Raw genomic sequence first — 15,187 nt, forward strand, 5'->3', positions numbered from 1 at the left:
TCCTTACACTCCTCTATTGTGCTTAATAGCCATGTATATGAAGGTACAGTGATATACTCAATAGCAAACAGGGTGGGGATTCTGGAGACCTGGTGCTGGTCCCATCTGTCCACTTCCCTCTGCTGTGCCTCAGTTTCCCTGCCTGACACCTACAGATCTGCAATCAAAAACTTTTGTGCAACTGGAATAAGAAGCAAGAAATCTGAGGTCAAAGACTTGGGGGATCATTTTGCGACCCTAAACTGAATTTCATTGGCAAAGATATCTTTTTTCCTTAATGGAGAAATTCTCTTACAATACATGGCTGTTGCAGTAGCCCCTATTCCAGTCTTGTTCATGGCCCTAAAAGTAGCACAGAGATGAAACAGGGTTGATCCCATCTACCTGATTAAGGGCTTATGATCACGAGTAATAAAAATCCTGCAGATCCACATGAGGGCTAACTAGGCTAAGAAGAAATATATATTCGCTCGTTATCATTGGTAACTCATGTAAACAGATTTCTGCACCCAAAAGAGCAGGCACCACAGACCGAGTCATGGCTCTACTGAAATTTCTGGGAGTTTTACTCTGATGTCAGCAAGACTCAGCTTCCTCACCTTGTCTGAGTCAAAAGCCTTTGTGTAACTGGGAAGTAAATATTACATTGAGTTCTTAATCTCAACGTAATAAATGCTCCTATAATATTGGCCTGTATTACATTTAAAAAAAAAATAAACAATAGGAATGATTTTCTGGGGGTCTTTTTAACACCTGTGTTGCACTTGATGTAAAAATCTCTATATAATGCAAACACAGACAGCACTCCTGATCCTGTGGACTTTTAAGCAATAACATTTACTGAGTCACTGCATGATTCATCTTCCTCTAAAATCCACATTCATCTTTTTTATCAGTTACTGACCTTAATGAAGTAATGTGAAATTCCCAGCCATTAATTATTCTAGAAATCACAAGACAAGGTCTTCACCTTGTTTTAAAACAAATGAGCAACTCCCCCTAAAAGCCACTCATCACTTCACTGCAGTCAATACATCTTTTTATATAAGCAAAATTAGTTAAAGCAACAGGTATAATACCAGAATTACAGTTTTTAAGTGAATATAAATTTGAGCCATTCCTAGACTTAACAGCCTCTAAATCCATGGAACAGAAAAGTTACTAAAGTTATACGAACTATGAGTGTATATCTGTGATTACTACAAGCTTTCCAGTTCTGCTTGCAGAATCTGCTGGATTGCTGACACTTAAAGGGATGCAGCTCTTACCTCTCCCAGGACATTCCCTGTCAAATGTAGTGACAACTGAGGCTTGAAATACTCCTTGAGCAAAGTACCAGCGAAAAAAATTCTGTTACGAATATCTGTAGCTACTCTGATTGCTTCTCCACTGTTGGCAGACACAGAAGGAGGGTCCAAGCTGAGGTTCAGGAGAGAAGTAAGACTCTCTCTCTTCTGCTGTGAGCTTCCCATGCATCACGGTCCAGCTGTGTGTGTCTCAACACTATTTTTTCTATAGGCACACACAGAGCATGCAAATCCCCTTCCGTGCCTTGTCATTGCCACAAACTATTTAATCCTTCAAGTTTGGCTGTAAGTAAAAATGTAGATTACTGACCCATTCAGCCCCAAATGAGCGTTATGATGAGCAACACCATGGGATGGCCTTCCATCCTAAACACTTTTGTAGACATACATCATGTAATGACACAGATTTACTAAGCAGGTGACAGGGAGAAAAAGCAGAGGCACAAAACCCAAGGTACTCACATGTGAGATGTGAAAAATCAGTAATGTCAGTTACTGGGGGAAGTTGCAAAAGAGATATTTTCTGAAGTAGCATCATGGCAGAGGAACACCTCTGGCACAGGGAAGGATGGAGAACCCTGTAGACATGGAGAGCTGCTCTGACCCAAATTCTTGAACATAAATAAAACGCCTGGAGAGTGACAGCAAAGCTGGGGAGAGGTATCTGTGCTCCAGGGAGACCCGCAGCCTCTGAGGAGCATGTGTAACACTGCTCTGCGGTCTGGAGTCTGTGCCTGGTCAGAAACCTCTCACTAGTCTTTCTTAGTCTTTTGGCTCTTTTGGAAGAGAAGATGTAAGAGAAAAGCTTATTTTCTTTTCCCACCCTATATACTTCATAGAATCATAGAATGGTTTGGGTTGGAAGAGACTTTAAAGATCATCTAGTTCCAACCCCCCTGCCATGGGCAGGGACACCTTCCACTACACCAGGTTGCTCAAAGCCTCATCCAACCTGGCCTTGAACACTTCCAGGGATGGGGCAGCCAGAACCTCTCTGGGCAGCCTGTTCCGGTGCTTCACCACCCTCAAAGGGAAGAATTTCTTCCTTAGATCTAATCGAAATCTGCCCTCTTTCAGTTTAAATCTGTTGCCCTTGTCCTGTCTACTACACGCCCTTGAAAAACTTGCGTGGACTAGTTGTGTATCACTAGCCTGGTTACTTCCCTCCCTTTTCCCATCCTCAGAGATGCTTCCAATTCAACATAAATCATCTTTGTGATCATCTGGTATGTGAATAAATCAATTCCAACCAGCTATATCTCAAACACGGCCATAACTCCCCTTGAGCATGTCCAGCATCCCTGAGTGTACCTGCCCGGCGAGGATGAGAGTGCAAATAGCCCCAAGTCAAGCACTTAGCATAGGAGTAGGCACCAGGGTATCCTGTGTTTCACTTCTGCTGGTCATTTCCATAATCAAATGCAGAAATCCATCCATATGTCCTGACCTCCCTGTCCTGACAGACTCCTCTAAAAGGTGCACCAGGACATGACACAAGTTGGAACGCAGGAAATACCAATTAGATATTGGCAAACAGGTTTTACATCATAAGAGTGGTCAAACCCTGATGCAGAGACCCAAAGAGGCTGAGGTATCTCCATCCTTGGAGAGATTCAAGCTCAGCTAGACATGATGCTGAGCAACCTGACCTAAGCTGGCCCTGCTTTGAGACAGGAGATGCACAAGAGGCCTTCAGACGTCCTTCTGACCTAAATGACTCTGTGAATCTACAACTTAAAAGCTTGTTTCTGAGCAACCAGACCAGGCTCCAGTGGGCTGCTGTCTGTTTTTGAACGTGTTGCCTACTTGGCCAGGCAGGTTTCCAGGGCAGGGAATATCTCGTGCACATGTATGAGCAACTCCTCTTCTCAGTCAGGTTCTCAAGGCCCCACCTCGATACCATACTATCATCTCTCATTCATGTGACTTGGTTTTTTACAGCAAACTCTAGTTTTTCAAGATTTCAGGACTACCAAAACAAGTCCAAGACATGCTCCAAAACAAGTCCAAGACATGCTCCAACATGCACGTCTATGCACGCACATGAGATTCCAGCCTTCAGCACTGGGCAGTGGCATGCACGGGAGTACTTGCAAATGATGGGCATGGGAAAATCTGAACCATCTGAAAATATATCTTCAAAACATCCCAAACTGACCAAAAGCACCGATGAAATTGGTTTTGTGCTGCCACTGCTTTTCCAAGGAGGAAGCAGACCACCAGATCTGAAACATGCCTGAGGAGCAACACTACATCTTCAGGAGTGGAGGATGGACAGCTGTCCTGCTGCCCAGAGGTCACGATCCAGACTGCTCTTGTGAGATGACATGCTTCTTTATATCCCCATATGGATTAGGCTGCTATGGAATGTAAGGAAGTGTGTGGTTTCAGGGAGACATCGCCAGTGTCCTCTGCTTCCAGCTACTGCAACGAGTCAAATGCTTCTCTATAACTGCATTTTATTTGAATTTGACTTTGTCAAATATTATCAGGCAGCTTATATTCACTCTACAGTGCCCGTGGAAAGCACATAGGGATCTACAAATCTAAAAAGGTTGCAAACTCCTGAATTCATGCAAATTCGATGGCAAAGAGGTATTCTGCACATTTTTCTCTGGAAAAATCACTCATCTGACTATAGGTTCCACCTAAACAAAATAGTATGTACACTCTCCTGAAAGTGCTTTTGAAGGGTATTCTGAAAATCATTACCTCCCAGATAGCGTCAGTAATTGTCATCCATTCCCATCTGGTGGAAAATGCTTTGGATTTAGTGACATGGAGAAAGAATTAAACAGCACTGGGTAGGAATGACTTGCAAGGAGTGAAACTGAATATGATCTATATCTCACATTGGTTGCAAAACTCTTCTCTTTATTCCCAGAAATTCATAACAAGATGTTCTTTAATGGGATTTAAATGAATGCTACAGATATAGGAATTGCTGTAGTGGATTGATCAAGATGAATTTAACACACTGTCTCAGTACAGTAATAGAACAGGTTGCAGAAAGTTGCTTCCTATTTAATGTGACACTATGGAGCAAAGGAGGCACACAGTCTTTTCAAAAATGATGGGCTTTTTTTCCTATATCTGTATTATCATAATTCGGAATAGCCTTGCCATGTATACAAATGTCCCTTCTTCTTCTGACCGCTGCTTCTGCTTTAATAACACCATGTAGCAATAGTTCAGTATTTCTTTTTTGCAAACTGCAAGACAGTGGACCAGTTCCCTTTCAACCACCTAAAACAGGCAGGAGATATCCTGGATATCTTCAGGATATCCTGAATATTCTGTTCCATGGAGCTGAAGAGCTCAAATAATTTCTCATACATTACCTTCTTCCACCATAGACCAAATATTCAAAACTTTAGGCAATTTTCAGTCAGGAAAACTTTAGAAGCTCTGCAGCAATGGTGACTGTTGTTAGCATTATGGCCTAGGTTTCGAAAGGTTTTCAGATCCTCATTTCCCATGGGAAATTGTAGGAATTCCACCCCAAAATACCCTCGATAAACCTGATCTAGTTAGAAGCTTAAGGATATGCCTGTGCTGCAGTGATGGATGTTTACAACTTAATTTTAACCTGCCTGTGAGAGGTACTGCTAGCAGGCAGACCTCATAATTCAGCAGATACATTGTTCAACCTGGAAACAACAATATATATTGTTCAACCATATATTTGTTCAACCTCCAGGCTGGTTGTGTAGCTCAGGCTGGTCACAATCTGCTGTAGGCAATGCTGGAGCCAGCCAGCTTTTATCACTGTAGCTTATATTCCTTAGCCTCATACTCCAAAGAGGCTTTGGCATCTAGGATTCCAAGTTTCATTGTCTACACCACTTATTAGTTCACTAAATAGTGCCGGGGCCTGTGTTCTTGCCCTCAAACCAATGGGCAAAAAACAACTCTTCAGCTCTCTCACTATCTTAAATAGATGGTCATCTTCAAACTGCCTACTGGGAATGGTCTTTGACCTGCCCTAACTCCCAAGCTGAACTTGGGAACTGTTACGGTCAGTGGTAGTCGACACAGACCAAAACTGTGCCAGTGACTGTACTAAACACAGCAGAAACCACTGAGTTTCTGTGCTTGCACCTCAGCGCTATTTAATATACTAATATAGACCTTGAAACCAATGACATTTATGTTCCTCAGTCACCAAGATGCTTTGCAAAATTTCGGTCTGAATCAAACCCAAGGCTTCTGCATCTGACCCAAGCCCTGTGGTCTCCTAGATGCAATTATTCAGGAAGGTGCTTGTCAAACGTTATTTCATCCTGTCCTTCTTCTACAGATCTAAGTCTTAGGTTATGAAGACTAATTCAGAAGAGAAACAGAGTAGAGGAAAATGATCCTTTTTTCTTTAATCATAACAACTACACAAGATAAAAGGGTACCAAATGGAAAGAGCAGGCAGAGATGTGAATCCTGACCTCTGTTCTCTCCCTGGCTTTGGTGATCAACCTGTTGCTTGTGTCTCAAACACACCACTTCCATTCTGCACCTGGTGGTCTCTTCATCTCTAACATGTTGAAGACATGTTGTAGTCTGTAGAGATCTGGATTTTATTTAGTTGCCTTGAAAGATGCTCCTAGGAACTTTTGGAGACACCTTATGAATAGTCGGCTAGCTTCTAGCTCTTCTTCAGATATGTCCTATGGCAGACCTGCACCCTATGGCTCCTCAGATGGGTACCAGGTGCTTATGTGTTAGCAAATGAAGCCAATCCTTCTGGCTGATCAGCTGAACCTGTCCCTAGCCTTGACTGACTGTATAAATTTGGGGTTTAAATCTGGAGTGGAATCCCATCCCTCACGTACATTCTGCAGCTGTCTCCAGCCTGCAGAAACGCCTGTTCCGCTGGAGCCTGCAATCAGCATTAACTCTTGCCGCACGGCATGGGCCAGGATTAAGTTACGGGCACACACTTGCAAGGACACATGAGAAGAAATAATGCAGACTAGTCATGCAGACACAGGGCTAAGGTTTAGGAAAACTTATAGCCTGACTGGGGGTCAAGGCCATTGTTCCAACTCTTTTCCTCCCTCCATCCTCTGGCTGAGCCATAACTGAAGGTAAAATTATCAAATAACTTAAGGACAGGCCTATTTTTTCCCCACTTCCATCAAGGTTGCAACAGTTTAGTTCTGATGGGAGGGTGGATGAAATGAATGTTGCAGCTGAAGGTGTGCCTGAGCTGTTCTTGTGGCAGCAAGGTGGATGTCTCCATAGGCAATATGGAGTTTATGTTGCTGACGTTTTCTTTGCTAATGAATAGTAAAACAAAGAGAAAATGAGAAGCAAGCAGAGGAGTCCTGAGGTTACTCAGGTTAACGTTGCTCCCAAGGCTGAGCACTCAGAGGGGAAAGGGATCAAAAAAAATAAAGAGGAAAAAAAAACAACCCTCCTAATTAAAATGTATTTCAGAGAAAAACGTATCAACTCCCTGAAACACCACATCAGCATGGAAAGGGGCCTCTGCACAGGGTTGGAAAAATGCTGCTTTTGTCTTGTTTGGAAGCCGCCCCGTGCCCCGCTGCTCGTGGTCTCCGGCAGCTGTTTCCTCGCTGAGACTCCCAGGTACAGCTGGAAGGCTAAGGGCGGCTCTCTGAAAAGTGATGCCTGACTGACAACTGGCAGGTGACCTTCCGTCAATTGACAAAGGAGGCATCTTTTTTCCCTTCCTCCCTCCCGCTTTTCCTTTTTTTTATTATTTAAAAACTGTAAAAAAAAAAAAAAGAGAGAAGAAAAGGAAAGGCAAAAAATAGAGAAAGAGGAAGGAAAAACAGTAGGAAGAAAAGAGCTATATGAAGAGAAATCTTCAGATACCTGCTGCTATGGCTAAGGATGGGCAAATGCCAATCCTCCAAGCTTCAGAAGACTTTTCTTATTATCCATGCCCAGGCTCGTGAGCTGGGACCAGGTTCCAAAACAAGACCAGACTTTCTATGAAACATCTAGACAGGGACCCAGAATTATCTCCTGATGCTTATCCCCATCCTTAAATACTGTTGACTTATGCATCAATGAGACATCTATCGTAGTCCAGACAACCACCCAAGAACTGGAGCATCGCGTGGACCCTGTGCACAGACCAGTTCTCAGCCAAAATGGATGTATCAGGAGTCATCTATGATGGAAAGTGATAAGGTCTCCTAAGCTGGTCTCCTAAGTGATGCAACATCCTTCTCTCTCTCTAAGCATTGGTGAGCACCTGTGCTCCTGTATAATCTATCTAATTCCCCTTGCAGGTAAGGCGCAGTGAAGCCAAGCGAGTTACTTGGTCAGGAGCTTTGCTCTGCTCTGGCTGGTCAAATGGAACCAAGCCCATCTTCCTCGGAGGTTTGGTCCCCTTCAACCAGCTATAGCAGTGTTGAAAACATCAAGTCAAGAAGCTATGCCGCCCTCCACCTCAGCTCAACCCCATCAGCCCTTCCTCATGGATGGATCTGCTACTCCTCTGAACATCTCCAGAGGTGCATCTGGGGACGAGTCACCTGAAAAGGTTTGGGATAGGTTTTTGGTTTTAATAAGCATAACTGCAAGGGTGCTTCCCCTGCAAGGGCATGTACACGTGCCTGCTCCAAACATCACATACAACGTTTGCTGGCTCTGCAACATTCAGCAGGTTTATAAGTCAATGTGAATCCGCAGGGCCCTAACGTACAACCTTCTTCATTTCCCTTCCCTACCGAACACGCATCGACACAACCCCTTTTGCTGAGCACTGCCAGTCCAAGTAATTTGTATCTAAAATTTAAAAAGAAAACAAAATCATAAAGAACAAGGGTAATATATCCTTCAAAGTGTGCTGTGTTCACGTGTCTTTTCTTATTTAATTAATGTAAAACAGAGCTATAAATAACTATAATCTACAAGGTAAAGGTTTGTAACCCAGAGGAAACAACGCGTCAGTTACCCTGTAGCTGCACAGTGAACAATGCACACATCACCTCACACATCTTTATTCAAGGTATCTTCTGAATCTTCCATCCACACTACACAGCATCAAATGAAGAAAAACAGCCAAATAGCCTGAAAATGGCTTTTCTGGCAGGGCCTGACCTGTTTTCTGAGCCAGACAATGAATTTAGATGCCAAACTTTAGACAGTCAACTCAGCAAGTTGTTCCCCGTCTTCACTCCACCAAAAAAAAAAGCAAAGCTATCAATAAATAAATAAACAAATGCGTATCAGCCTGAATGGGGAGGAAGGAGTATGTACAGAATAAGGACTGGTATCAGTCTGTCCCAAGCAGCTTGGGTCTCTGCTACAGGTCAGTGATGCTCCACAGAATGTCACATCTTCCCAGTCCCTGAATTTTCCCCACGGCGATGCATTGGAGCATAACTTCATTTCTGCCACGTCTCTGTGGCCAACATCCTTTGGAAGACCCAGACACACAGGGTCAAGAGTGCATTGGGGGACAGTTTGGCCAAAATCACGTCTGTGTGACAGACAGAGCAAAGGACACCAGCTTTTAAGTCCCCATCACATGTCGTGGGGGTTTTCTGAGAGGCAAGAAGGAGTATGCACATTGTATGGGCTTCTTGCCACTACTGAATCTAAAAGGTTTAGTAAATTCAGGTCAAAAGACAGATTGTTCCAATATACTCAGGTTTCCTTCTCATGCCATATACACAATTCATCACAAACGAGGACTGTGTCATCACTGACAGCTCATGTATCTTAACCAGTGCACAGGCAGAGATACCACATTTGACATCCCTGGAGGTTTCTTAGCAGTTCAGGCAAACTGCTCCCAGTTTGAAACAGTTCCTGGAGATGAGTCAAAGGGGATTTTTTTTTTTAACATCTCATATCTCACTGCACTTCCACTCCACATAGCCTGGGTTTGCCCAGCCTCAGCTCTGCCCTGCAGTGTCACCACATCCATGCAAGGTACATCTGCAGGGTACAGCATTGTTTTGTGGAGTAGATTCTCAGAGCCTCCTAATACAGCAGTCAAAGCAAGCACTGGGACATGCAACCCTCAACTTCTCAGGCTGTATTTTTCATAGCAGGAAATGTTGTCTGGAAATACAGTCCCACCTAATATAAAAAACACTTCCTAAGAAAAGATCCAGCAGTTCCAGCACAGTATGTAGAAGATGTATTTCTGCTAGAGAAATAGCTTGTGCCAGGGTCCATTCTCTTTCCCTGAGACCTGCTGGACCCATCTGGCCATGTCCTCACTCAGACCACCACAACAACACTGCATGCAACTAATTCCAAGGAGAAGGCCAGGTACTAAACCATCTCCCAGATGGCTGATGGGAAGGAGATGACAAGTCTCTCTCAGCCTCTGGCTGAGCCAGCAACGCTGTGGCAGTGGTGGTGGACAGGCAGAGGTGATGGATAGCTCTTCTCCGCTCTGACACTTCCATCAGACATTAGTCATAGAATTGTAGAATGGTTTGGGTTGGAAGGGACCTCAAAGATCATCTAGTTCCAATCTCCCTGCCATGGGCAGGGACATCTTCCACTACACCAGGTTGCCCAAAGCCTCATCCAACCTGGCCTTGAACACTTCCAGGGATGGGGCATCCACAACTTCTCTGGGCAACCTGTTCCACTGCCTCACCACCCTCTGAGTGAAAAATTTCTTCCTTAGATCTAACCGAAATCTCCGCTCTTTCAGTTTAAAGCCATAAACTCTGGTCCTATCACTACATGCCCTTGTAAAAAGTCCCTTTCCAGCTTTCCTGTAGGCACCCTTTAAGTACTGGAAGGCTGCTGTAAGATCACCCCGGAGCCTTCTCTTCTCCAGATTGAACAACCCCAACTCTCTCAGCCTGTCTCCATAGCAGAGGTGCTCCAGCCCTCAGATCATCTTTGTGGCCTCCTCTGGACGCACTCCAACAGCTCCATGTCCTTCTTATGTTGGGGGCCCCAGAGCTGAACACAGTATTGCAGTGGGGTCTCACAAGAGCAGAGTAGAGGGGGAGAATTCGCTCCGTCGACCTGCTGGCCATGCTGCTTTGGATGCAGCCCAGGATACGGTTGGCTTTCTGGGCTGGGACCAAGCCCTTCATGGGAGACCCAGGGCATCAACAAGGAGCAAGTCCTACAGCAACGTCAGTGACTGCAAAGCGAAGACATAACAGGGACATGACAGCTCGCGTTCAGCCAGCACCCATTGCACCCTAAAACCCTCTTGCCATGCAAGGACCTGGCTTTTGGGGTTACCCAGGAGCATATCCTTATCTGTAAACCCTTTCCCTGGTGTTCAGCTCTCCAGGACCAGCACCAGTCTGTGGAGGCTGCAGATCCATCTTTGGAGTAGAGCTGTGTTGGGTGAGGAAGGAGACACAACAGACTGGGGCAAAGTGCTCAGCATCAACTCAAGCTTCAACAGGAAAAACACCAGCAGGGGACAAAATCCTTAAGGAAAGAAACAAGTGCAGAATACTTCAGGGCTCCCCATGGCCACCCTGTCCCCTCCTGCCCAGGGCCTGTAAGGCCAGCAAGGGCTCTACAAACATCTGACTTGGGTAACTGAGATGGTGTGTAGGTCAATCCATCTAGTGTTGGTCAATCCATCTTGATCCAGAGGCACTCTGTGGCAGAGTAGGTACCTTTGTGGGACTGCAGCCATGGGTGAACCATGCTGGGGAAAGGTCCCCTGAAGGACTTATCGAAGGGACTGGGAGGACTGAGCACAATATGTGGTGACAACAAGGGGACTGGAGACAAGGAAGAAGCAGGAGAGGTGCTGGGCTGAAGCTGAGCCTGCAGGAAGGAGAGGAAGGTATTTTCCTAAGTGTCTGCTTAATAGTTTTCCTTCTTTGTTTCTCAGTACCCAAGTCAGTAATTAAAAGTTTGTTAGGGAGGGGTTATTTGTTGCTAATAACTTAAGTTAAGCGAATTTCCCTTAGCTGAGACTCTTTTACATGCCATAGCATAGGTTTGGACACATGCCCCCCCAATGCCATTGCCAGCCCAGTGCTCCCTCAGGGTATGGCATGGCATATCCCAGCACATCCCTACATCACATCTACTCATCCTTGACTTCCTTTATACCAACACAAGTTAGGTTGAGGATAACCTGTAGTGATAGGACAAGGAGGAATGGATTTAAACTGAAAGAGGGGAGATTTCAATTAGCTCTGAGGAAGAAATTCTTCCCTCTGAGGGTGGTGAAGCACTGAAACAGGTTACCCAGAGAAGTTGTGGCTGCCCCATCCCTGGAAGTGGCCAGGCTGGATGAGGCTTTGACTAACCTGATGTAGTGGTAGGTGTCCCTGCCTGTGGCAGAGGGATTGGAACTAAATGATCTTTAAGATCCCTTCCAACCCAAACCTATGATTCTATGATTCCAACCCAGGAGGCAGTAGTTTTGGCCAGTCCTGGGGCTGCCTTTCCTTTTGCAAGTGCTGTCTGATCCTTGCGCAGAGGCATTGAAAGGTCAGTGCTATGGTGAGCTAGTTCCTTATGGTGTTGGGGTGAAATGTGTTGCCCTGAGTCCTTGGTGCTCACCTACTCACATTTCTGCAGGAGCTGTTCCTCTGGGGCATCCGCTGCAGCCCGCTGGGTGCTGGGTACTGGAAACCTCCTTGTGTTTGGGATGAGGCATCCTCAGGCTGAGCCCATGTCTGCTCACACTCTTCGTCCCCAAATCTGCTGCATGCCTCTGAAGTTCCTACAGCAGGTCTTTCAGCCAGAGCTTCCTCCGCCATTGAAAATGTGACCTCCTCTGGTCTGATCTCCTCCCCTGAAGCCGAGCAGCTCCTGCAAGGCTGCAGAAAACAGGTGTCAGAGCAGAGGGGGGTTCTCTGCTGCTCGGTGACCCCAAGCCGAGACTGTTTTGCTGGGGACCATGGTCGGTGGGCGCTACCTCCCAGTTCTTGTCTCGACCCTCGGGCTTTTGTTACCTTTTTTTCCTCTGCAGACCGGTCGGAGCGGTCTCTGCCCGGTCGGACCCCCCATCCCCTTAGGCCCGGGCCGAGTTAAGACGCGGACAAAGGAGCCCGAAACGTGGTTTCGGACCTGCAGCGAGCAGAGCGGGGAGAGGGGGACTGCCCCTTCCCCTCCCCACCCCCGGGCGGCGGCTGCCCGCGCCGGGCCGGCGCCACCGCCTGGAGATGGCCGCCGCGGCGCCGCTTGGGGAACTCGGGAGCGCTGCGCTCCCGGGGAGCCCGCTGGGCCGAGGGCTGAGATCTGGGAGAAACGGCCGCACAGGCAGCGGGTCAGTGCGGATGCAGCGGGAGGAGGTGCCGGAGCCGGGATTGCCCTCAGCCCGCGGTGAGGCGGCAGCGGCCCCCCGCAGCCATGGCAGACTCGGTGGGGCACAGACCCACTGCAGCCCGGGGAGAAGCCCCCGCTGGAGCAGAGATGGCTGAGCCTGAGGGAGGGCGTAGGGAATGAGACTCACGATAATATAGAGATGCATCTGAAGTCCGTGGCAAAACCCACACCGGAGCAAATGGCAGCTCCCTACGAAGCCGTGACTCTGCGGTGACAGCCCGGGCTGGAGCAATCCGATGGGTCAGGATTGCATCCTGCGGGAAGGACTCACGGTGGAGAAGTCTGTGGACTGTCCCGTGAGGAGGGGATCCACTGGAGCGGAGGAAAAGAGTGTGAGGAGTCCTCCTCCTTTGAGAAAGGAGCGGCAGAAACAGCGTGGGATGAAATGACCTGCACCCCCCATTCCCCGTCCCCTGCGCCGCTGGGGAGGAGGGAGAGCCGGGAAGAGAGGAAAGGAGCGAGGGGGGAGGTGTTGGATCGGGCTTTGTTTCTTGTAACCCTCTCAAGTAACTGTTAATAAATTGAATTGATTTGTCCCCGAGCCGGGTGCGTTTCGCCCGGGGCCATGGTTGGTGAGTGCTCCCTCCCGGCTCTTGTCTCACCTTCAGTCCTTTTGTTACATTTTTCTCCTCTCCCCGCACCGAGGGGCGGAGAGCAGCAGAGCTGCCGCTGCGCTGAGCCGCGGCCCGGGGGGAGCGCAGCCCTGCACCTCTGCAGCTCCTTTCTCGTGGTCCTTCTTGTGGGACCTCTGTACTGAACTCTGTTCCCCAGCAAGAGTCGTGTTTCTCCCCCCCTACACCTTCGCTCAGTTTCTCAGGCATATGAAAAGCAGCAACAATCCATTTTTACAGAGTATCCTCTGAACCCATTTTTCACGTGGATTTTGCTGACAAGCAGAATCCAAAACCTTTGTCAAGGGCAATAAGGTAGAGCAGAAAGTAAGGCTGGAAAAGACATCCCAGCAAATTTTGCTTGTGTCTGGACTGAGCGCGACACAATCCAATCCTGGTTTACAAAGAGATTTGTTCCAAAGTCCCATTTAAACAGATGCCTGAAATAAGATAAGCTCTTGCAGGCTTTCTGAGCATTCAAAAATTGAGATAGTAACAACTGGTGACTCCTGTCATACGCAGTTCACTCAAAACTGTCTCCAGGCATCCCACATACCTCTTGCAAAACACACAGGATCAGCAAAGCACGGTTATTACCAGACAGTGCTGCCCTTCCCTTCAAATACTGTACTTTTCTTTCTTCTTTTTTTCTTTTTTTCCCCTCTCTGTGGGTGTCTTTTTCTTTTCCAGTTTACCCTTTCAGAGTTGTTAACATTTTTTTTATTGTCTGTTTTCTTTTTAATCATTTAATTAGTTGCACTATGTGTATGATGGGATTCTCCCAGAACCTCAAAGATGATGGCATTTGAATGTTGTAGAAAATTGCAGAAGTTGTTTTGCATTTTTTGAGATTCAAAAGAAAACAAAAAAAATGGATTATTACTTTTAATTATTTATTTTTCTGAAGAGGAAAAGGCAGCCATATTAAAAAAAAAAAAAAATAACCTAAAACAAAAAATCCACCCCACTCCAAAACAAAACAAAACAAAACAAAAAGCCCAGGAGAACCAGCACGTAAGTGGAAATAGTCCCCCAACTTAAAAAGGAGAAGATTCGACCAATTGTCCTGCCAAATACCTCATAAAAATCCTGTCAAAAATATGAGTGGGGAACAAGCATATATGTCTACTTCCTCGATAGTGTGAGGAAAAATAATATGTTCAAAACAAGACAGAAATGAACATTTAGCTTCTTGATTTACCTCTTGGTAAGCACGCTTTGTGTTGGAATAACTAGGCAAAGGATATTCTTCCATACTTGTGCTCCTTCTGCATCTCAGCAGTTAATATACCCAGAGCTTCCACCAAGAGGCTTCTTAACACGGTCATAAATCAAAACTAATAAAAAATACTGACAGCTATTAAAAGGAAAGGTCCTTTTGAATATTCAAAGCTCATAATTTTGTTTTATGATGATCTGCAACAAAATATCTTGCTTCACTAGGGATCAAAAATTCAATTTCTTTCCATGCTAAAGTTTCTTATAAAAAGAAAGAAAAATGTTTTGGTTTAATTTGTTTTGTTTTGCTTTTCAGTTTATCAATGACCTGGATGAGGGGATTGAATGTACCCTCAGTAAATTTGCGGACGACACCAAGCTGGGAGGCTGTGTCGATCTGCTCGAGGGTAGGGAGGCCCTTCAGAGGGATTTGAACAGACTGGATCGTTGGGCTGAGGCCAATGGCATGAGCTTTAATAAGGCCAAGTGCAGAGTCCTTCACTTGGGGTATAAAAACCCCAAGCATCGCTATAGGCTCGGGGAAGAGTGGCTGGAGAGCTGCCTGGCGGAAAAGGACCTGGGGGTGTTGGTTGACTAGCGGCTTGATATGAGCCAGCAGTGTGCCCAGGTGGCCAAAAAGGCCAATGGGATACTGGCATGTATCAAGAATAGTGTGACCAGCAGGAGCAGGGAAGTGATCCTGCCCCTGTACTCGGCACTGGTGAGGCCGCACCTGGAATATTGTGTCCAGTTTTGGGCCCCTCGCTTTAAGAGAGATATTGAGCTCCTGGAGCGAGT

This window comes from Tauraco erythrolophus, chromosome 2 (genome assembly GCF_009769465.1).
Source record: "Tauraco erythrolophus isolate bTauEry1 chromosome 2, bTauEry1.pri, whole genome shotgun sequence".
NCBI classification, from domain to species: domain Eukaryota; kingdom Metazoa; phylum Chordata; class Aves; order Musophagiformes; family Musophagidae; genus Tauraco; species Tauraco erythrolophus.